Raw genomic sequence first — 22,900 nt, 5'->3', positions numbered from 1 at the left:
GAAAATTGACCATGGTGAATTTTAGGGTTTAACTTGCTAGCCACTTGATCTCAAATCCCTGGATTGACTTTGAGTGTCTCCTAATAGTCTGCAGTCATGTGTCAGTTTTATATTTAAGCAAACATCAAACCTCACTTAGTTATGGTGTTTGGAGCTTGCTTACTCATAGCATTAAAAATAATTTCAGAGAACTTAACTGAAAAAAATAAGACACTACTAAATAAAAATAAATCATGACTAGCTTGTTACCAGGGAAATAAAAATATGGGTCTATAAAACTGAGGCTCCCTCCAGGGGACACCTCTACATCACCTGGCTCTGGCCTATGCTTTCAGCCCCACAGCACTGTTTATATTTGCAAGTTTTAAAATCTTCTGCCTGAGGGTCTGGCTTCCAATCAGCCTGAACCTAGGTTCTGACTGAGATTCCCCTGCTTTGGAACACCGACTGGTCTTAGCACACCCTCATCTACTACGAGCTATTAAAAATAAAATAGGCTGCTTGGACAATCACTGAGGTTTGAGAGACAACAAGAGTGAGGCAGGATTGAACGGTCAGGCTCATCTCCTGCAGGAGGCCACTGCTTTAAGTCTGACTGCTTTATCTAATGCATAGAAACCAACAGAGAGTCAAGCAAAACGAAGAAACAAAAGAATATGTTCCAAACAAAAGAACAAGATAAAACCTCAGAACTAAACCTTAATAAAACAGAGATAAGTACTTATTAGACTGAAATAGACCTGTTCAAAACACAAAAAATTATTGAAACACAAGCACTTGTGTGATTCTGGATTAGATACTAATTTGGACAACCAGCTATAAAAACATAATTGGAACATTTGGAAATTTTATATCATGTTTCAGGTGTTAGGTGAGATAAAATTTATTGATGTGTAGAGACCAAGATAGTCAACTGAAAAAAGCATATTATTGTAAAATGTGTATGATCTCTATAGTTAAAAATATATTACAGAGGTTTATTAGGGCAGTGAAAATGCTGTCTATTGTGGCGGGACACGATGTCCCGGAACATACAATTCAAATACCTGGTATAAATAATATGTTATTTTCCAAAAACTGTTCGTGCTGTGACTGATTTATTGCTAACCGCATGACTTGGCTTCTGTGAAATTGAGCTTGGCTTGCCAGCCCGCCGTGAACGGGAAAAGTGGGTTTCGGAGACGCTTGATCAGTTCTTTTGTTTGAAATTAAGATGAACATCCTGTTTACAAGGGGGTATAAAACCAAATCACCCTCTGAGTGAGGGGTCTCACCCTTCTTTTGGGAGAGGCCCCGATCGATTGGTTTGTGTTTCTGCGCTTAATAAATGACCTAATCCTACTGCAAGCTTTTGTTTCTCTTTTGAATCTGCTCCCTCCCCGGGAGCAACTGCAGGTGTGTTTGCGAGACCGTAACACTATGATACTGTCATGGTGGATACATGTCATCATTCATTTGTCCAAACCCATAGAATGTACAACACCCAGAACAGACTCTAATGTAAAGTATGGATTTTGGTTGATAATGATGTGTCAATGTAGATTCATTAGCTGTAACAAATGTGCAAAATCTCTGTTTCTTCTCAATTTTTCTGTGAACCTAAAACTGCTCAAAAAAATCCTTTAAAAATATAGATACATAGACTTCCCTGGTGGTGCAGTGGTTAAGAATCTGCCTGCCAATGCAGGGGACACGGGTTCGATATCCGGTTCGGGAAGATCCCACATGCCACGGAGCAACTAAGCCCGTGGGCCACAACTACTGAGCCTGCACTCTAGAGCCCGTGAGCCACAACTACTGAGCCCCTGTGCTGCAACTACTGAAGCCCGTGCACCTAGAGCCCGTGCTCCACAACAAGAGAAGCCACTGCAATAAGAAGCCTGCGCACCACAACAAAGAGTACCCCTGGCTCACCGCAACTAGAGAAAGCCCGCACACAGCAATGAAGACCCAATGCAGCCAAAAATAAATAAATAAAATAAATAAATTTATTTAAAAAAGAAAAAGAAAAGAAAACGGACCAGAAGAACTGTTCCCATGCACAATGGATGGCGTCTGTGAAAAGAAACACCTGTTTATTTGGATGCTATTTCTTTATCAAGGTGCTTATTCACTGATCCTTCTTCTAGGAAGCATGCTAAAGATACTGCCAACATATTACATCAGCACAGGAGCTGAGAAGCCAGTTGAACGTTACTCTGACCAAAAATATCACATTTTCAAGGCAACCGTCTCACCTGTATGTGGGAAGAGGTGGGACTCTGCTTCCAGGCGATACCTATGTATTTTAGTTTGCTCGGGCTGAATTTACAAATACCACAGGCTGGGTGGCTTCGACAAAGAAGTTTTTCTCTCAAGTCTGGAAGCTGGAAGTCTGAGATCAAGGTGTCAGAAGGGTTGGGGAATTCCCTGACAGTCCAGTGGTTAGGACTCTTCGCTTCCACTGCAGGGGGCACGAATTCGATCCCTGATCGGGAACTACGATCCCACATGCCACGTGGCATGGCCAAAAACAAAAAGGTATCAGCAGGGTTGATTTCTTCTGAGGTCCCTCTCCTTGGCTTGAAGATGGCAACCTTCTCCCTGTATCCTAACATGGTCTTTTCTCTGTACATGCCTGTGTCCTAATTTCTGCTTCTTAATTGAGTTAGGACCCATCCCAATGACCTCATTTTAAGTAAATTACACCTTTTAAAGCCCTATCTCCAAATACAGTCACATTCTGAGGTACTGGGGGTTAAGATTTCAACATGTGAATTTTAGGAGATCTAATTCGGATCATAAGACTGTTTGGATACTCATGCTTCCTCATCTCTCTACCATATTCTGAGCAGGCTGGGTATTTTGCAGCCAAGACATCAATCACAGTAGTCCCATTTCTCAGAAGCCACATGAATGACTTACAAAGCTGATGATTTTCTGCTGAAAGCCAGAAGACCTAAGGAGAGAAAGATTTTGACTGCAAAATAAAGATCTCAGTTTTCTAAGCTCTTATGTGACATAAATATGAATTGAGAAAATACCCCAAACTCGAATCATAATAACAGGAATAATAGTGACCCTCACAGGGGACCAGAGGATGTCCTGACTGTGGCGATGACATCCAGTGGTCAGATAACAGGATGTGATGACATTCTGAGTGTGACCTCGGGGGCTACAGGTCAGAGGACAGGATGTGAGGATGTCCTGGGTGTGACCAAGGTGTATGAATGTCCCCTCCCTTCTGTCACAGCCCAGGTTTGAATGTCCCTCCTCCTGTCACAACCCAGGGTCTGAGTGTCCCTCCTCCTGTCACAACCCAGGGTCTGAGTGTCCCCTCCCTCCCGTCACAGCCGAGGGTCTGAGTGTCCCCTCCCTTCTGTCACAGCCCATTGCCTTTCGACAATATTGAAGGTGACCTAAAGGTCCAGAAATCCCCTCACCCTCTGTGTCTGGGAAATGGCTTCCTGAAAAGACCCCTCCCCACAAAGACTCTGCTGAGACTCAGGAGCCCCCCTTTCCTGACCAGGCCACACAGACCCAGTCCCTCCCCGGGCTCATCAGCCAGGAGCTGACCCGCTCCTTCCCAGGATCTGTCAGAGCAAGGGCTGGTGACCCACGCGTCTCCCTCCTCCCTGGCCCAAACTGCAGCCGCCGGGTCAGAAGCCCTGCTCAGGGCACCTCCTGAGTCGGGGCCCTTGATCCACGTGCCGTCAGGCCACCTTTCGTGCCAACCCCTCGCCTGGGCCTTTATACTTGTGTTTATTTACTCCTCTCCACGGAAAAACCGCCTTTGCCCCAACTCTCCAGATGCTTCCAGACCTTGTCTCTTTTCCTCCAGATTATCAGTCTCAGAGTTACCTGTCACCACTCACAGTCCCTGCAGAGCCCAGAGATTTCTCCTTGAAGGAAAGGTTCTGGAGAAATCGGAGGGTTAAATAAGGAGTGCAGCCTTCCCACCTGGTGCTGATGCCCAAGAGGGTGAAGAGAATGAGTGTTTTGTTAACGCAAGTTATTGTGCCTGACACACAGTGAGGTCAAACAAACTGAAACATTGGAGTTTGGAGCAGAGAAAGGTTTATTGCAAGGCCATGCAAGGAGTCGAGGTGGCTCATGTCCCCCAAAGCCTCAAGCTCCCGGGAGGGTTAGGCAAAGCATTTTTAAAGGCCAGGGGGTGGGGTGGGGTGGGGTCGGGTTGCAGGGTGTGTGGTCAGCTTGTGCACAGTTCTCTGATTGGCTGATGGTGAGGTAGCAGGGCGGCGCCACAGGGCTAACATTATCAGTCCTTAGGCTCCAGATGGCCTGGGGCTACGTGCTTATGGTCATCAAGTAGTTCTTCCACCTGGTGGGGGGATGGGGGGTGGGGGTGGAGGGGTGGGGGGTGGAGGGGTGGGGGGTGGAGGGGTGGGGGGTGGGCGGGTTTCACATCCGTGAAACAACTCAGGAAATGTGCATCAAATACTATTATCTAAGGACTTCAGAGAGGAACTAAAGCAGAGGATACGGCGGAAGGCCTGTCCCAGGAAGGCCCCATAGCGTCCTGCTCCGTTACATTTTCTCGCTAGAATTTTAAAATCCTCCAAGTAATAGATCATTTGGGAGCATCCTGTGTCTTCCTGTTCATTCTAAGAGAATGTCCCTCTTGAATTTTAAGGGGGGAAAATTCTTTATCTCATAAATATGCGGAGTGGGAGATCCACTTATAAAATATTATCAAGGTCACTGCAAAGATTTCCAAAAAACCAGGACACAGCGCCCGGTGCTCAGACACTGGCTGCGAGCTTCCCGCCTGGATCCTCAGGCCCGTCGGACGGCGGGTCAGTCACTACCCTCCTCCCACACGTGGGCCTCTTCAAGCGGGCCCAGATTAGCCAATGGCAGGCAGCTGGCTACATTTGCGAACGAGAGAAAACTGCTCAGCAGCCTGGGACCACCCCTGGGCGTGGCCTAAGGAGCCTGGTCCAAGCCAAAAGCTCCTCTGCGGAGCAACGCGCGGCGCCAGGAGCTTCTCTGGTCCGGCGTGTGGCAGGAAACTGTGAGTTGAAAGGAGAGGTGTTTGGGAGGGGGCCGGGGGGAGCTTTCTGCTGAAAATAACTTCTGCTTCCACCCCTGCCGCCGACTTGGTGTTTGGTCTCCAACAAGCCCCTTTCCCCCTTGGCCTGGGTTTTCTTACCTGTGGAGAAATGCGTTAGATGCCGGCTTATTGAGTTTCCTCTGAGTTTGAGGTGCTCCTGCGAGACCCCCCCCCCAGCCCCACGGCCCCTCCTTCCCACTCAGGCACCTATTGGTTTGGGGTTCTCAGTTGATGCAATTTTAATAGGTTTCCATCATTTCCTGAGGGAAAAATGGGAGGGAGGGTGGTTTGTTGCAGAGACGGATCTCACTGCACCTGGGAAGGCGGGACACTCATTTCCCCTTTAGCTCTAATGATAAACCCTCCACTTTCATCAGCAGGTGAGTGAATGTGGCTTCTTCCCAATCATGGTACAAAATGTATAATTTCTCCTAATGAAATTTGATTTTAATGAGAGACTAGATCATAGGAGAGAGTAATTTAGATGGTATGCACGTGCCAGGTTAATTTTAAATCAGCTTTTAGATCAGTCTATCTAAGTTATTCAATTAAGTGTTTTCGACTAGCGATTTCAATAGTTGTATTAGCACAATGCCTGGCAATGTAATTGCTTTTTAGATCCTGATCATTGTGACATCAAAGTCAGTGCCTGGGCTCTTTCTCTGGGCTGGTTTAAGTGTGTGTGTGAGAGTGTGCACACACACGCTGGGGGGAGGCTCTTTCTCCTGATTTTTCCCCCCTACATTAGGACTTGTTTATTTTATATTTAGTAGTTTGTATCTGCTACTCCCCAACTCCTAATTTATCCTTCCCCTCCCTTTCCCCTTTGGCAACTGTAAGTTTGTTCTCTATGTTTGTGAGTCTGTTTCTTTTTTGTAAGTAAGTTCCTTGTGCCATAATTTAAATTCCACATACAAGTGATATCATATGGTATTTGTTTTTCTCTTTCTGACTTACTTCACTTAGTATGATAATCTTTAGGTCCATCCATGTTGCTGCAAATGGCATTATTTCGTTCTTTTTTATGACTGATATTCCATAGTAGATATATGCCACATCTTTATCCATTCCTCTGTTGATGGACATTTAGGTTGCTTGCATGACTTGGCTATTGTAACTAGTGCTGCTATGAATTTGGGGTACATGTATATTTTCAAATTAGAGTTTCCTCCGGATCTATGGGGTTGGCAGAACCCCAAGGACGTGCAGAGAGGAGGGGTTCATTACCGGGCTCCTCTGACTCTCCGGCCCAAATTGCCTCGCCTCGTAGAGGGGACATAGGTCTGCCTTTAGCACCTGATGGGGCACTTCTAGCCTGGCCAGGTGGCCCACTGGCCGGACAGCCTAACAGGCTGTCTGCGGTCTGACTGCCCTTTGTTTCTCTAGAGGCAGAACTCTAGACCCAGAAATACCTAGCTTGACTCTTGGGCTTGCAGTTTTCAAGCTGCAGGCCTGCGTGGGTTTTGGCATCTGGAAAATGGTGCTGGTGGTCGTGAATACGGAGCATGTAAAAACCGTGGTATTTTGGTGCGCAGGCTGTGCTCATCCCTGTGCCTTCTCTTGAGAGTTCTCCGCAAATTTCCTTCTCCCCCTTTACGTCTGAGCCTCTTTCTCCTGTCCCTGTTAGCACAAGTTCGTGGGCCTGATGCACAGTGAGGCCAAACAAACCGAAACGGAGTTTGGAGCAGAGAAGGGTGTATTGTAGGGCTGTGCAAGGAGACGTGGCTCATGCCCCCCCAAAACCCCGAGGTCCCCGAAGAGTTTCAGCAAAGCATTTTGTTTGTTTGTTTTGCGGTACGCGGGCCTCTCACCGTTGTGGCCTTTCCCGTTGCGGAGCGCAGGCTCAGCGGACATGGCTCACAGGCCCAGCCGCTCCGCGGCATGTGGGAACTTCCCGGACCGGGGCACGAACCCGCGTCCCCTGCATCGGCAGGCGGACTCTCAACCACTGCGCCACCAGGGAAGCCCTCAGCAAAGCATTTTTAAAACCAGGTGAGGGAGGGGTGGATCAAATGGTATGTGATCAGCTTGTGCACAGTTCTCTGGCTGATGGTGAGGTAGCAGGGTGGTGTCACAGGGGTTAACATTATCAAGCCTTAGGCTCTCGGAGGCCTGGGGCTATGTACTCATGGTCATCAAGTAGTTCTTCCACCTGGTGGTGGTGGACGGGGCCGGGGGTTCAGATCTGCAAAACAACTCAGGAAATGTGCATCAAATACTATCATCTAAGGACTTCAGAGAGGAGCTAAAGCAGAGGATACGGGGGAAGGCCTGTCTCAGAAAGGCCCCATAGGGTCCTACATCCCCACACTCCTCCCCTTAGCAGAAGGTTCTCACTTATCCGTCTGTTGAACAATCACTGATAGCGTCTATGCCAAAAGCTATGTTAGGCCCTGGAATCAACAGGAAGTTCCAGTTTTTTAACTCCTCCAGCTTTTGCAGGATTGAGGGTCAGGCGTGGCATAAATCAGGGTTAGGTGACATAAAGCCTGGGAAATTGATATAAACGAAGTCTGTGATTGTGCCGTAAAGCACAGTCAAGTGCCGTAAAGCAGCGCCAGGTGACGTAAACCAGGGTCGGATGACGCAAAACCCGGGAAATTGATGTAAACAAAGCCTGGGGGGGGGGTTGTGTGTGCCGTAAAGCAGGGTCACCGGCCATAAACGTTGGGTAATTGACGTAAAAGAAGCCTTGGAGAAGTGCCGTAAATCACAGGTGAGGTAATGCCTGGCACCTGACCAATCTGGGCTCCTGCAGCAAACCCGGGCACGTGACGTATGAATTGGGATATATTAATACCCCAATTATAACCCAAATCTAAAATTTTACATAATGTTTAGTGCATAGTTTATGGGGATTAAATACATCATTTATGTCAGATGTTACATTCCAACTTGAGGGATCAGATTTCTTGAATAGATTCCTGCACAGGCCTTTTGTCCAAGTCCAGAGACCAGTATTCATTAGGAAGAAGTTCAATGGCAGAGAAGAAAGGACACTGGGAATTAGGATATTTGTGTCCTGATCTTGGCACTGCCCCTGGGAAATTGGCATCAATCTTGTGTCTCTGTTTCTTAATCTGTTAAACAAGGCAATTGGACTACATCTGTATTAGGGTGCTCTAAAAACCGTCTTTGTAACAGCGCTTCTGGGGTCAGGAAAGTTGTTAAAAAAACAACTGCATACTCCATGGGGTATTCAAACTATAATATTAGAATTCCCTGGACGTCCAGTGGTTAGGACTCTGCTCTCACTGCCAAGGGCCCAGGTTCAGTCTCTGGTCAGGGAACTAAAATCCCACAAGCCGCGAGTGGTGGCAAAAAACCAAACCAACGCCCTCCCCCCAAAAGTATAATATTAAAGTTTATATAGATAATATCTAAGATATATATCATATTATGTACATGACATAAGAATTTTAACATGATAAATATTAAAGTTTATAGTATTATATATTGTGATATGCATTCTATTAATATTGTAAAATGTATAAACCTGTGCATTTTAGCAACCACGAGGCTCTGAGAAGTCTGTGGGGTCAGAAAAACAACAACGAGCCACAGATAGTGTTGACTACAGACCCTCTCTTCTGAGAAAGCTGTTAGCATCACATGGGCCACCTGGAGGATACTGGATTTGATGAGTGTAATATCCTCTCTACCTCCAACATGCTATGGATATCTTTAGAAAGATCTGGCTTTGGTGAAATGCAACAATGGCTTATCTTTCAGGAGGCTTTGTCTTTTTTATCTCAAACTGTGCAAACTGTGAGGAGACCTGGAATGTTGAGTACACAGTGACTATAGGGAGGCTGGTGAGCCTCCTTTTGTTTTCTTCATAGACAACAGTGGCACCGTCGATAGCATCTTCTTTGGCTGTTAGGAAAGCTGCATCAATTCAGGTGTAATCTGCCCTTTCCAATTTTATTTTGACTCTTTGATTTGACGAGGGTGTTGTAATGCGAAGTTTTGTGTTAAAATAGAGAACACATTTAAGTCTTCGGAGGGAGTAGTGGCTCCCTTTCTCCACTTCTCAGCTCCTGGTCCCTGCGGAGAGGATCCGTGGACCCTCCAGCTGGGCAGTGCTGTCCCCACAATGACGTCCCTTCTGAAGGTGGGGATTTGCTCCCTGTGTTGCGCTTGGGGCAGGTCAGCTCTGGGAGGTGGCTCCTCCCACACCCTCACAGGAGTGGGAGTTTCACATCCAATCACGGCGCAGGAGTGTTTCGGCAAGTGCCGGGGGACTGGCAGACAGGCGGAGCTGCAGCCGGAAACTCTCCGTAGTCCGCTGTCGTGGTGAGTGCCGCCTCCCTGCCTCAGTTCAGAGGCTCGAGATGGGGCGGTGGTGAAGGGTGGTCCGCGCTCCCCTCGGGTCCAGACTCCTCCTTCCTTCCTGGGACCCAGGGGCTGGAGGGGCAGCAGGAGAGCATGGAGGGCGGCGTGGGGGGGGGGCCCGGGGGGAAGCGTCCGCTCGCAGGCTCCGGTGTTCCCAGCGCAGAGGGTAGGAGACCCGCTGGGTCAGAGCCGCTGAACCGGCAGGAGCCCCTGGACAGTGGCTCACAGGGGGCGTTGACAAGCCCACTGTCTGCTGGGCCGCTAACCTAGTCGGTAGGACAGGTCTGGGTCAGGCAGGAACTTGTTGGCTGAGGCCTCCTTTCCTATCCTTATTGCGGGGACAGGGCCATCTAATCTGGGCAGGTGGGTGTGGGTGAGCATCTGGGGAGCCCACTGAACGTTTAGGGGGTCTGATGAGTACTTGATTGGCCCAGTGAGCATCTTGGGAGCCCGCTGAGTGTTTGGGGAGACTGGTGAACATTTGGGGGGCCCAGTGAGTGTGCAGGAGGCCTGGTGACCATTCGGGGAGACTGCTGAGTGTTCGAGGGCCCGCAGAGTATTCTGGGGGCCTGGAGATTGGGGAGCCCACTGAGCATTCAGGGGCCTGGTGAGCATTTGGGGAGCCCGCTGAGCATTCCGGGGGGCCTGGTGAGCACTTGGGGAGCCCACTGAGCACTTGGGGAGCCCACTGAGCACTTGGGGAGCCTGGTGAGCATTCAGGGGCCTGGTGAGCATTTGGGGGGCCTGGCGAGCATTTGGGGAGCCCGCTGAGCATTCCGGGGTACTGGTGAGCATTTGGGGAGCCCACTGAGCACTTGGGGAGCCTGGTGAGCATTCAGGGGGCTGGTGAGCATTTGGGGGGGCCTGGCGAGCACTTGGGGAGCCCGCTGAGCATTCCTGGGGCCCTGGCGAGCATTTGGGGAGACCGCTGAGCATTCCGGGGGGGCTGGTGAGCATTTGGGGGGCCGGCTGAGCGTCCGGGGGCCCAGGTGAGGAGGACGATGGGAACTCCAGTGGGTTTGCCAGCAGTGAGCACGCCCATCCGTTCCTTTACCTGAGAGCTATTTCCTGAGTGTCTACTCTGTGCCAGCCACCACCTGCAGGTGAGTGTGGTCACAGAAGGAGCCTTCCTGCCATGGTCACAGGTTGGCGGCTCAGGTGTCTCACCTGGCCATCCAGGAGGGTCAGCGGCACTGGGCCCTTAGCTCACCTCGCACCCGCTGCATTTTGTGAAAGTGTCTCCTTGTGCCCACCTGAGTCCCGTGTTGACTGAGGAGGCAAAGGGTGGAGTGGATCCAGCTGAGGAAGTGCTGGGTGGGGAAGGCATCGGGGTGTGCGGGGGGCACCTGGCCTACTCCCCGGGGTGCTGTCCCAGGGCTCGAGGTTGCGGCTGCACCTGGGGAGTGGGGATCGCCTGGCCGGTTCTGGGATTGCACTACTCCTGAGCACACCTGAATCTGTACTTGGAAACCAGAGAGCTGGGGTCTGCGGTCGAGGGAGAGGGTGGGTAACTCACACCTGTGCACCTGGAGGAGGTGAGTGCCTGGCAGGTGCAGGATTGGTGTCCACGGGGATGGGACGATTTTCTTCCCACCATGGACAAACCCATGACCTTCTCAGGCGGGGGCAAATGGGAGGATGAGGGACTTGTTACAAAGTGACCCAGATTCTGATGAAACTGGGGGATGTGGGACAGGAAGGAACATGACACTCAGTGCTCAAGTGACCTGAATTATGGGGAGAGGCCTGGGGACATGGGGACGGGAGTTGGCAAGACACCCTGAGTGTCGTGTGACTTATGTTTGGGGAGAGGTCTCCTCTGTGATGGGGATGCAGACACACACCTACAGATGTCCCCACAGTGGTGAGTCACACACACAGGTGCCCCACATGATGGGGGACATACATCCACAGGCGCCTCTGCACCACCCACGCCTGGGGCCTGCAATAAGTGTTTTGCTTTATGTCATCCTTGCAGTCCCTTTAGGCCTATAAAATAAAATCAAGTCTGGGTTAGAAAGGAGACTTTCATTTCAAAAGAATTATTGCGAGGAGGAAGGGGGACTATAACAAGGAGATGAGAGTGTGCTAGTAGGGGGAGGGACTATTACAACAGAGGGGGACCATTGTAGAGAGGGCCTATTACAATAGAGGCAGCACTATTTCTGTAGAGAGGGAACTCTTACCATAGGGGGGGACTATTACAATAGAGGACAACTGTTGCTGTTGAAAGGGAGCTATTATAGTACAGGCGAGACTGTTACAATAGAGGGAGGTCTATCACTGTAGAGGGGGGACTATTACTGTACAGAGGCTACTATTATAGAGGAGGACTATTACTGCAGAGGGGGACTATGATAATAGAGCAGCATTGTAACTAGAGGGGGGACTTACTAGAGAGTGGGGTCTATAACAATAGAGGAGCACTGTTACTGTAGAGGGGGGATATAACAATAGGGGAGGACTGTTACTGTAGAGGGGGGATATAACAATAGGGGAGGACTATTGCTGTAGAGGGGGGACTATGACTACAGAGAGAATTCCTGACAAGGTCTGGAAGCATCTGGAGAGTTGGGGCAAAGGCGGTTTCTCTGTGGAGAGGAGTAAATAAACACAAGTACAAAGGCCCAGGCGAGGGGTTGGCACGAAAGGCGGCCTGACGGCACGTGGATCAAGGACCCTGACTCAGGAGGTGCCCTGAGCAGGGCTTCTGACCCGGCGGCTGCAGTTTGGGCCAGGGAGGAGGGAGACGCGTGGGTCACCAGCCCTTGCTCTGACAGATCCTGGGAAGGAGCGGGTCAGCTCCTGGCTGATGAGCCCGGGGAGGGACTGGGTCTGTGTGGCCTGGTCAGGAAAGGGGGGCTCCTGAGTCTCAGCAGTCTTTGTGGGGAGGGGTCTTTTCAGGAAGCCATTTCCCAGACACAGAGGGTGAGAGGATTTCTGGACCTTTAGGTCACCTCCAACATTGTCGAAAGGCAATGGGCTGTGACAGGAGGAAGGGGACATCCAGACCCTGGGTTGTGACAGGAGGAAGGGGACACTCAGACCCTGGGCTGTGACAGGTGGCGGGACACTCAGACCTGAGCTGTGACAGGAGGGAGGGGACATTCCACAAACCATTTACTCTGGACCCAGCATGAAACCATAGTGTGACGTGCATCACAGGTGGCGTCGGGGCAGACCCACTGAGAGGCTGCAGAGGCGGAAGAGTCTCACCCTTCGTGCAGCTGTCCCAGATAAACAATCACTGTTGTCTTGATAATGGAGGCGGTTTTGTGTTTGGAGCCAGGGCCCACTGGACTCAGGCCTCTCCTCCCAGGAGCAGGGAGACGGGGTTTCCTCCTCCATCACATTTCAGACACACGCCCACGTCTGCAGGAAACATTCTGAGCTGTGGTAGTGTCAGAGGTGTGTTCTGCCTTTAAAAGATGTGCACACGCTTCAAAGAGACAGAGAAGGAATTCCCACACTTTCTAAAGTAAATGTCCTACAAAAGCAGAAGAAGGGAGTCTTCCTTTATTCTCCGGCGAAATTAAGCCCCGTGGTTTGGAGTCGGATTTGCTGTACACTGCCTACTGTGCGTCCCGGGTGGGCTGTGTAGGAACCGAGTTCCTCAGCCTGCTTTGCAAGTTCATCTGCATTGTGGCTGGATGTTTTTTGTTCTGTCTCAGTGTAGATGAGGCCCCAGGAATTATTTCACTCGGTTGAGGATTAAAATTGCAAAGCAATGTGCGAGTACTGTAGTGGAACAATTACCACCACCGTCCCTGCTTCTGGAACAGCTGCCACTAATATTAGTCACAGGCACATCATCAGGTGTGTGTACCTGAGGATGCCGAGCAGGTGGGCGGGCCTAGGGGAGGTACGAGGTAGGTACAGGGAAGGGGTGATCTTTCCGTTTTCAAGGCCACGTTTTTGATGGATTTTCCTGGAGCAACACTGGATCCTATAAATAGAAATGTCTGTGTGCTTCTATGGTACAGGGGTCATCTTAAAAGGTGGGGGTTCTTGTGACTGTATCTGGGAGTGACATTTGTTCATTTACTCAACATATTCATGTTTGGGGTCAAGGAGCGTGTGTGAGGGCCTGCAATGCAGGTGTCGGGTGAGCTCCCTGTTGGGAGTGACTCTGGAATTTCTCTCGGGGAGGGGCTGGGGCCCCTGTGAATGCCCTGCTGGGTTACCACCAGTTCCTTCCTTCCTTCATTCTTTTCTTCACTCAGGCATGAGTGAGGCTGAGGTCTACTGGGGTGACCCTTTCTCCTGTGGTGACAGTACCCAGACGCAGACATCCTGAAGCAACAGCATCCTTGTCTGGTTCTCAAGTGAGGGTGTCCGGCTTCACCACGGCCATAATCACGGACCTGCTGGTCGGACACAATGTTTTCCTCCTCTTCCGTCTCGTAGGAGCTCTGTCCACTGCTCTTGCTGACATCTGAATGTACAAGGTGGCTGTGTTTATCCAGTTTGGCAAGTTGTGGAATTGAGGTGAAAATCTGGAAAATCCATACCCCTGGACACCTAGGTTTTGGGTGTGAGTCCAGCCAATGTTTCAGGGTCTGAGTTCTCCCAGGGGGTGGTGACAGGGTCATGGGCAAGGACGTACTGGCCAATGGTCAGGACCCTGCTCTCCAGGGAAAGAAGAGCCAGTATGCCTGCACAGTTTGATATAAGATGATGTGAAGGACAGTGGTACACAGATAACAAAGATGATGCTGTGCTGATATCATGTGATAACAGCACACAATCCTGATTCTCAAGGGCTCCCCCAAAAGGTGCATATATGGGCACATACGTTTATTAGCTAAATTGATACCCAGGATGTAGCGAACAATTAACAAAAAATACTAGTGGACAGGACTTTGGTGTAAATTCCAGAGAGACCAGGGCTTCACGGGATGCTTTTGTGGATTTTTGCCTGGCTCCTGTTCCCCCACCACCCGTGCTCCCCTAGTCGACACATGAGAGCAGTTCTGGTATTGCTTGGAATTTTCTTGTAATTAAGGAGTAAGACTACGAACTCCACGTGTGTAGAACCTCACTCCTTCCTCCATGACGTCAGCAGCCTCTGCTGAATCGCGTCCTGGGTTTCGGATGCGGAAGAGTGTTCTCTCGGTCTTTACAATGCAGCACCGCAGACACACCCCTGCACATCCGGTCTGCATGAGTCACACTTCTCACATCATTTTCTAAGTCTAGACCATCAACAAAACAATCACCCAAGGCTGGATGGTGGCATCTGCCGTTTCTGTGGTGTAGATATTCCCACGGTGGCCAGTTTTGAGTTTCCGATGTGATGTTCGTGAACGCGCAGCCGGGAAGAACCCCAGAGAGAGTTTCCACCGCACACACTGTGGGTGGGAGAGGGTAAGAGTGAGCAGAGATGGTAGTAAATGCAGTACGATAACCAGTGAGGTCTACAGTAATGGTAGTGAGTTTTGAGAATTCGCTGCGTTTATTCTGAATATAGTTTATTCAGTGTAAGGCCGTAAGTTAACTGCTAACGCTAGCTGTGGTTAACAGTGGCTCACGCCATTTCTGAAGTTTCCGAGATGGCTTTCACGATGGATGGCAGCCCGCTCCAGCGCCCACTCCCCTTCCAGGTTCAGTGCCTGGAACCCCGATGTTAAACTGAGAAAAGGCAGACTAACAAGAGGGGGAAAAAAGATGGAATGTGTGGGAGTTTATAAGGCAGTATTCCTCAAGGAGGCAGTGAGAATTGGGGGCTGAAATACCGTCCTGGGCTGGACAGAGGGTAGGGGTTGGTGGGGCGGGGATAAGCCGTGGGAAGTCAGTCCGGAAAGCCCGGTGAACAAGAGGGTTAGTGGGGCTTGTGATGCAGATTCAAGTCGGTGCCTTTTTTACTGGTGAGAGTTGTTACGCAGCCTCCTCTTCCAGGTGTGGGAGAAGAGGTCCCTACAAGTGGGCATTTCCTTTATAAATGTGAATTTCCTTTATGGAAGGAATGTTTGTGCCCTGTTCTCAGAGCGTTTCCTGAGTCTGCTGGTTCTCAGCGGCCTTCTATTCAGAATAATCCTTATGCCAAACATGCACATTTGGGTTGGTGAGTCCTGGTTCCTTTCATTTGAAACTCAGCGGTTTTCCCTTAAAAGCAAAATGGGGAAGTCCCAGGAGTCACCTGAGCCCCTCGGTCTGGGATCATTGCGACCTGGCCCAACTTGGATAGGATCCACGAGGGCTTGGATTCCAATCAGTAATCCAGTTGGCTGTGAAGGGGGCCCACTGGGGTGCGTGGTTGGGAGGGGCGCAGACCCACCCTTGTTCTCCTAAGGACAGTAGAGGTGTGTCTCCCTACACTGAGGCTGACCACACTCCTAATTGGGGTCCCTATGATGCAGCCATCCCACACTACAGAGCCCTGAGTGTGGGGTTTTGGGGTCTGAGCCCTGGCCCTGATCCGCCAGCATTTCAGAAACCTGCGTGGGCGATGTGCGGGCCATTGTAGCTGGAGGGCACTGGGATGGAATCACCCCCGGGTGTGCTGCATGGCAGAGTCCAGCTCCAGCCACCTGGACACTTGATGCTGGAATGTCACACACCCCCCAGGTGGCCTGGGGTCCCGGGTTCTCGCCTCAGGGAACATTTATGAGACAGAGTGTGACTGAGGGAGCCATGGGACAGGCTGCGAGAGAAGATGGAGACGGGGTGCTAGTTGAGTGTCTCACGGGTGGGGAGAGGGTTGGTGTCTGTTGCTGAGGCAGAACAAGAACAAAGCGGGGGTTGGCTGTTGGTGTATTTGACGCGGTATAGGGGATGAAAAATTTTTACTCTACTCTCTTAGGTTCTGTCCCAGGGACCTGCAAATTAAACTGACAAACAACAGATTAACAGGAGCAAAAGGTTTATTATGTCTGTGTACAGAGCCCTGCACAGAAAAGAAGTGGAGATGCAAAGAGACAGTTAGACTTAAGGATTTATGTGCCATGTTAACACAGGGTGATAAGTTTCTGGAGAAGTGACAAGACAAAGGAAAACAGGTTTCAGTTTCTAGGGACAGGAAGTTGTGGGAAGGTAAGTAAGTGGGGGAAAATAAGAGAGGACAGAGCTGACTTAGTGAGGTTTGTTATGCAGACTGAAGTCAGTACCATCTCAGATGATAAGATTGTTTCTTCCCTTCCTGGAACAGGAGAGGGAGGGGGACATCCTCACCAAGGGATCAGGCAGATGGAGGAGGGCAGAGTTTTTCTTTTTGCAGCTTCTCAATCACCTCAACTCCAAATAATCCTTATGCCAAGGTGACATTTGGGGTGGCAAATTCTGAACCCCCTCAGCTGTATACAAAGAGTTTATAACAGCTGGATGTGGTACCAGTGGATGGGCCTCCTCTAGACTAGAGGGAAAACTTCCCTACCAGAGGAGAGGGTCCAGAATGTTGGGGTGATGGCCAACATGCTGCATGGTTATTGTGCGCCTCAGTTCTGAGTGCCTCACATGCTTTAGCTCACGGAATCCACCCTGTGACCCTGTGAGATGGGGCACTATAACCAATCCCATTTTACAGGTGAGAAACCGAGGCCTGGATGGTGGGGTAACTGGTCCAAGGGAGGCTTGTTGGTGGTGGAGCTCAGGTGCAAACCCAGCTTTTCACCGCTCTCCATAGAGGATGGTGTCCGTGTTTCCTGGGGCTGCCATAACAAACACCACAGACCAGGTGGTTAAACAACAGACATTCATTGTCTCCCAGGTTCTGGGGGCTGAAGCTCCGTGTTCAAGGTGTTGGCAGGGTTGGTTTGTCCTGTCGTCTCCCTCGTTGGCGTGTTCTAGAGCTTTCCCTGCATCTGCTGGTTCTTGGTGGCCTTTAGCTCAAAGTAATCCACATGCCAAAGAGGCACATTCTGGAGTGGTGTGTTCTGGTGCCCTCATTTCTGCGCTGACTGAGCAGGATTCTTGCTGAGACCGGGCTGTGCAGGCCCCGCAAGGATGGGGCCAAGGTGGAGGCCACAGACAGGGTCTGGGTGAGATATGGTTCAGGAGAGTCTTGGTCACCTCGGGTGGTCCTGGGCATGTGCCTGGTGTCTCTGTGTCCTGATATCCTCTTCCTATAAGGACACCTGTCATATGGGATCTGTTACCTTAGAGTGAAGGGGGATTGTGTCTGCCCACCCCAGCGCCACCCATGGAAAGAGACAGCCACATCCTGACCCCAGGGCCTCAGGACATGACCTTATTTGGAAGTAGGGCCTGGTGCTGTAAGTAGTTAAGACAAGGGCATTAGGGTGGCCCTCATCCTGTGTGACTGCGTCCTTATAAGATGAGGGGAGATAACAGACACAGAGGAGAAGCCACGTGAAGGTGAAGGCAGAGATGAGAGAGATGCAGCCACAGGTCTAGGGATGCCTGGAGTCCCCAGAAGCTGGAAGAGGCAGGAAGGACCGTCCCCTGCAGCCTCAGCACTTTGCAAGTAGACAGTTGCAGTGGGTGGGCCTGAACTGACTGCAGTGCTGTGGCCCTTGACCGTTCTGTGTTCCCCACATGGTGCCCTGAGGACAGCTCTCACAGGACACTGACCAGCAAGTTGGTTTCACATGAGACTGCAGGGCTGGTCCTCTAAACATGCAGGCCTGTCTCACCCTTCCTCCTGGGCTCCGGTCACACAGGATGACTGTGCACCGTGTGGGGCTGGGCTTTCAGCTTCTGCACAGGACCCCTGGGTGTCGGTTAAAAATGCAGGTTACGGCCCAAGAATGACAGGAGGTGAATTTCTCATCGGCCCTATACAGTGTGGGCAGGGAGTCACAATAAATTATAGAGTTAAAAGTAAGGGGGCGGGGGCAGGGAGTATTAACTCAGCCATGAAAAGGAGTGAAGCGCTGACATCGGCTGCAACATGGATGAACCTTGAAAACATGATGCTCAGAGAAAGAAGCCAGACACAAAAGGACAATTTATTAATTCCACTAACATGAGACATCCAGAACAGGCAAACCCGTAGCGACAGAAAGTGGGTTAGTTCTGCACTCAGATGGCTTCTGTGCTCCAGCCTCTCCCTGGGTCCGCCCCTCAAATCAGCCCTGGTGCACGAAGCAGCCTGGCTGGGTGCTGTAGGAGCCCTCACCCCCTGGTACATGCTGCCAGGAAGCAGGACCTGTGCGCCGTGCCCTCAGCTGCCGTGAGCGTGCTCCCCCGATTTGGCCCGCGGGATGCACTGTCCTTCCTGGGCTTCCATGGAGGCCGCCTCCTGTTGGGGGCCTGGGATGCTGGAATCAGGCCACTTCTTGGACAGGGCTGCACTGCAAGAAGTTCCAGGGTTAGCCCGGGATCCTGACCATCACGTGGCCAGAGAAATTGGTAACGTTTTTGTTTTGCACGTTGAAATGTTTAATGTCAGAAAGATTTTGTTTAGTTTCCTGATGTGGGTAAAGTGTGCGAGCCCAATGTTGATTTATTCTCCCAGAAATGTACATCCTGGTTCCCGCACGAGGGTGAGCCCCTGTCCAGAGATGAGAGACCCCACATGTGTGATCTGTGCCTCCTGGGAGAGCAGCCCTAAGCTAGTTTAAACCTGATCAAGTTCTGTCTACACGGTAGGGCTAGACAGCTCCATGTCCTGTCTACACTGAGTATGTTTAGACCTGACCATGTGCTGTCTACAATGAGAATATATAGACCTGACCGTGTTCTTTGTGCACAAGGACATGGGGACCTGGCCTGGCCTCTGTCCTGGGAGCTTCAGGGGGACATAGAGACCTGGCCTGGCCTCAGTACTGAGAAGCTCCACGCCTCTGTCCGAATGTCAGTGCTCAGACGTCTGGGGTCTGGAGCTGAGGTGGGCTTGTCTGGGTGACAGCGCTCTGCTCTGAGTGTGGTTACATGGCCCTCCCAAAGGAGCCATGGTAAGGGCCTTAGTCCTTACCCCTGCAAGGTTCACCTTCCCTGTGGCTGGTGGAGACTCCTCAGGTGGGCTACCTCATGATTATTCCAATTCACCAGCACACGCAGAGCGAGTAGGAAGGCAGGTTTACCTGGTGAATTGATTGCCGGGCACATGGATCTAGGTGTAAGGCCGATCGGCAGCAGGTGAGATGTGTCTCTGTAATCTCCTTCTGGTCAACCATCTCTGCTCAGCAGAGTCCGGACCTGCCCCTCCTCTTTCAGCCCTGCTGTCCTGTGAGTTTTCTCAACACCCCAGCAAATCAGGAGAGGACCAAGCCTGCCAGAACCAAGGTAGTGTGTTCAACTTCAGCACAAAAAAGTGAAAACAGGAGGGGACTGACTTCTCTGGGGCAAGTGTTAGGAGAGGAGACAGACCCTACACTTCTTTCTCTGGTCCCAGGGACCTGGCTTGTTCCCACGTTGGGGGCTCATGCAGCACAGCCATGGTATCCTGACCAGGGGGATGTGTGACCCTAGTTGCAGTGTCTGGGGATTGTGTGGGGCTCACCCCATCCGTGTGGGTCAGGCTCATGTGCAGACCCCATGTCTGCTCTTTGCCTGCAGTGTGTCTTGTCCCCTCTGAGATTTCCAACATCCGAATTGAGGGTGTCGCCCTGATTAACCTGTGGTCCCTTTTCTTCTCTTAACCTTGTCATGTTCATATGAGGACAGGCACCTTTGAGCAGGGTGGTCCTCCTGCTGAGTGACAACCCTTGGTGGTATCATGTTAATATCATAGCAGATCATATGTCTTATCTATGGGGTTGCTGCTGTCTGGGTTCCCGTGGACAGAGCTCAGGTAACACAGACTGGCCCCCCCTAAGAATGGTCCTCCACATGCCATGTGCCCGAGGTGGGGGACAGTGCTTTGACCTTGCACATTTGTAACAAAGGGGTCAGATTGGAGTCTCAGTTAACCAGACATTTTAAAATTTTAAATGAAATAAAACACACATCACACACCATTTACCATCATCATCATTTTAAGTGCATGTTTCTGAGGCATCAGGTACATTCACCTTGTTGTGGAGCCATTACCACCATCTCTAGAAAATTCCACGACCATGAAAGTCTCACTTCCATCCCCTCCCGAAGCCCTGCTACCAACGACCACTTAGGTCCATGAGTTGTCGACTCTTGGGCCCCTATCTGAGTGGAATCCTGCAGTGTTTGCCCATCGACGCTCTGCTTGTTTGCATCTGAATACCCTATATTTAGGGAGAGGGCGTGTGAGGAAGAGGCTGTAGGAGGGACAGGGCGTGCGGGCCACAGATGAGCCAGGACCTGACCAGCCGCCTCTGGGGCCCTCTGCTCCCGTGTCTTGGGCTGTTCGTCATCTGCATCATTGCTGTCCGCGCTGGCAGCCCTGGGGCACTGATGTCTGAGTGAGTGAGACTCCTCTGGTGCACCGCCTTCCACCTGCTCTTCCCGCTGGTTGGGGAGAGGGCTGCTAGCTGGGTGGTCTCTGCTCCTGCAGCAGGAAGGGCCCTGCAGGGGGGACCCACAGAGTGTGGAATGCAATCCCTGGAGCTTGGGGGGCGGGCCACAGCGTGAGGGCTGTGGCAAATGCTTAGGCTGCCACATCACCGACAGAATGTTCCCAAGACCCCGCTCAGGAGGGAGTGGTGGGTGGCCCGGGACCCCCAGAGACCCCCTTCCTGTCCTGGAGCTCAGAGAGCGCATCCTCTGTGGGCTCTGGATTCACCCCGTGGCTCACGCCATCTCCCTGTGTCCTGTCTTTGAATGAAGGAAAATGATTTCTCCTGATTAGTGTCCACAATACAGGTCTAGTCCTGTCGATATTATGGTTCTTTAATTTAGGTGTCCTGGAATAGCATCTGTTTTTAGGCCTAAAGAAGAAACAGCTCACGAGTATAAAACATTTTCAGATGAAACTAATATTCAATGACTATGCTACTTCGTTGTTGAATTAGTCATAATTCTCCTGGTTTTAGATCTAATGTGGGGATTATAGAGGAGTAAAATTTTAAATCTTCATAATCTGTGTGTTCATAGCTTCAGTATCATTGATGACCCCCAGTTTTTACGTTTAGGGAAGGGTTACTGATTTCATGTATCATGTAAAAGATTTGTAATGAGGATAGGGCAATTAAGATTCGAATGATGGCCGGTACATGGTCCAAATTGTCTCTACTTGTGCATCTATTGTGTGTACATGAGTAAGTTTAGTTGTCAGTATTAATGAAATAATACAGAGGGCTAGAGAACTTATTTTAAAAGTGATTATTAATGTATGATCATGAAAATATAAAAGTTTTTCCATAATAGGTGATGTTGCATCTAGAAAGCCTAGCTGAAATGGATTTGCCATCGTGTTATACAGTATTTTTGTCTATGATTCAACTTTGACAAAGTTACATAATTTTTTGCTATTATCTCACTTATTAAGAAAGACATAATAGTTATGGTGTTGGCTTGAAACTGGTTGAGGATTCAGTTCCTTCCTTTCTTATTTTACATTTACATAGGTATGATCTTCAAGTATAGAATATGGTAGAGGGCATTCATGTAACCATTCTGGGTTAGTAGTAGTTAGTTCCTCTTCTGAAACTTCTCATTTAGATGCAAATACATCTCAAAATTTGAAGATTATTAGCATTACTGCTGTTAATGAGATGAATGAGTGAAATATTTCTTGTGTGTGCTTGAGGGTAGCTGGAGTAAAGTCGTGGCATCCCTGAAAAGCCAAGAAAGTGCTGCAGGGGAAAAAAAAATCATATTTTCTACTACAAATAAAATTGTGAAGTGAATTTTTGCTCATGTTAAGTGTATGACCTGAGGTTATTGGAAATCAGTGTACAAAGCCTCCTATAATAGTGAAGGCTGCTCCCATTCACATTACATACTGGAATGTGCTACTGCCTAGTCTGTATTGTGGAAGACAGTGTCCTGGGATGAACTGGCTAAGATGATTCCTGTTAAGCCACCTACTGTAAAAAGAAAAATAAAGCATAAGTCTCATTATGCTATACTATACCATAATCTCTATGAAGAGTTGTTTATCAGCCACTTTTACTGCTAAAGGAATAGCAATAGTTATGGTAGCTGATGTAAAAGCATGCTCATGGGTCAACATCTATTCCTACGGTAAACATATGAGGGGCCCACAAGATAAATCCTAAAAAGCCAGTGGACATGGCTCATACTATTCCCATATATCTGTCCCAAATAGTATGTCACGATATGTGAGATTATTCTGAACCCTGGTAGGATAAGAATATAGACTTCAGGGTGACCACAGAATCAAAATAGCTGTTGGTGTAGGGTTGGGTCTCCTCCTGTGGGGTAAAAGAAAGCAGTGTTTAGATTTTGATCTGTTAACAGTATGGTAATTCCGGCTGCTAGAACCGAGAGTGATATAGTAATATGGCTATAACTAGGGCAGATCAAATAATGGTGTTTAATATTGGGATAATGGCTGGCGGTTTATATTAAAGATGGCAGTAATAAAAGTAACAGCACCAAGAATTGAGGAAACATCTACTAAATGTAAGGAGAAAATGGTGAGGTGGACAGAGGCTCCTGCAAGGGCCAGACTGCCGGCTAGGGCTGAATATATTGTTCCACCGGTACCAGAACCAGCTTCTACTATTGATG

Source organism: Delphinapterus leucas, chromosome 20 (assembly GCF_059928025.1).
Source record: "Delphinapterus leucas isolate spDelLeu-1000000601 "Yukka" chromosome 20, BTC_Dleu_Yukka2, whole genome shotgun sequence".
NCBI lineage: Eukaryota > Metazoa > Chordata > Mammalia > Artiodactyla > Monodontidae > Delphinapterus > Delphinapterus leucas.
Note: the sequence above shows the minus strand (reverse complement) of the source record.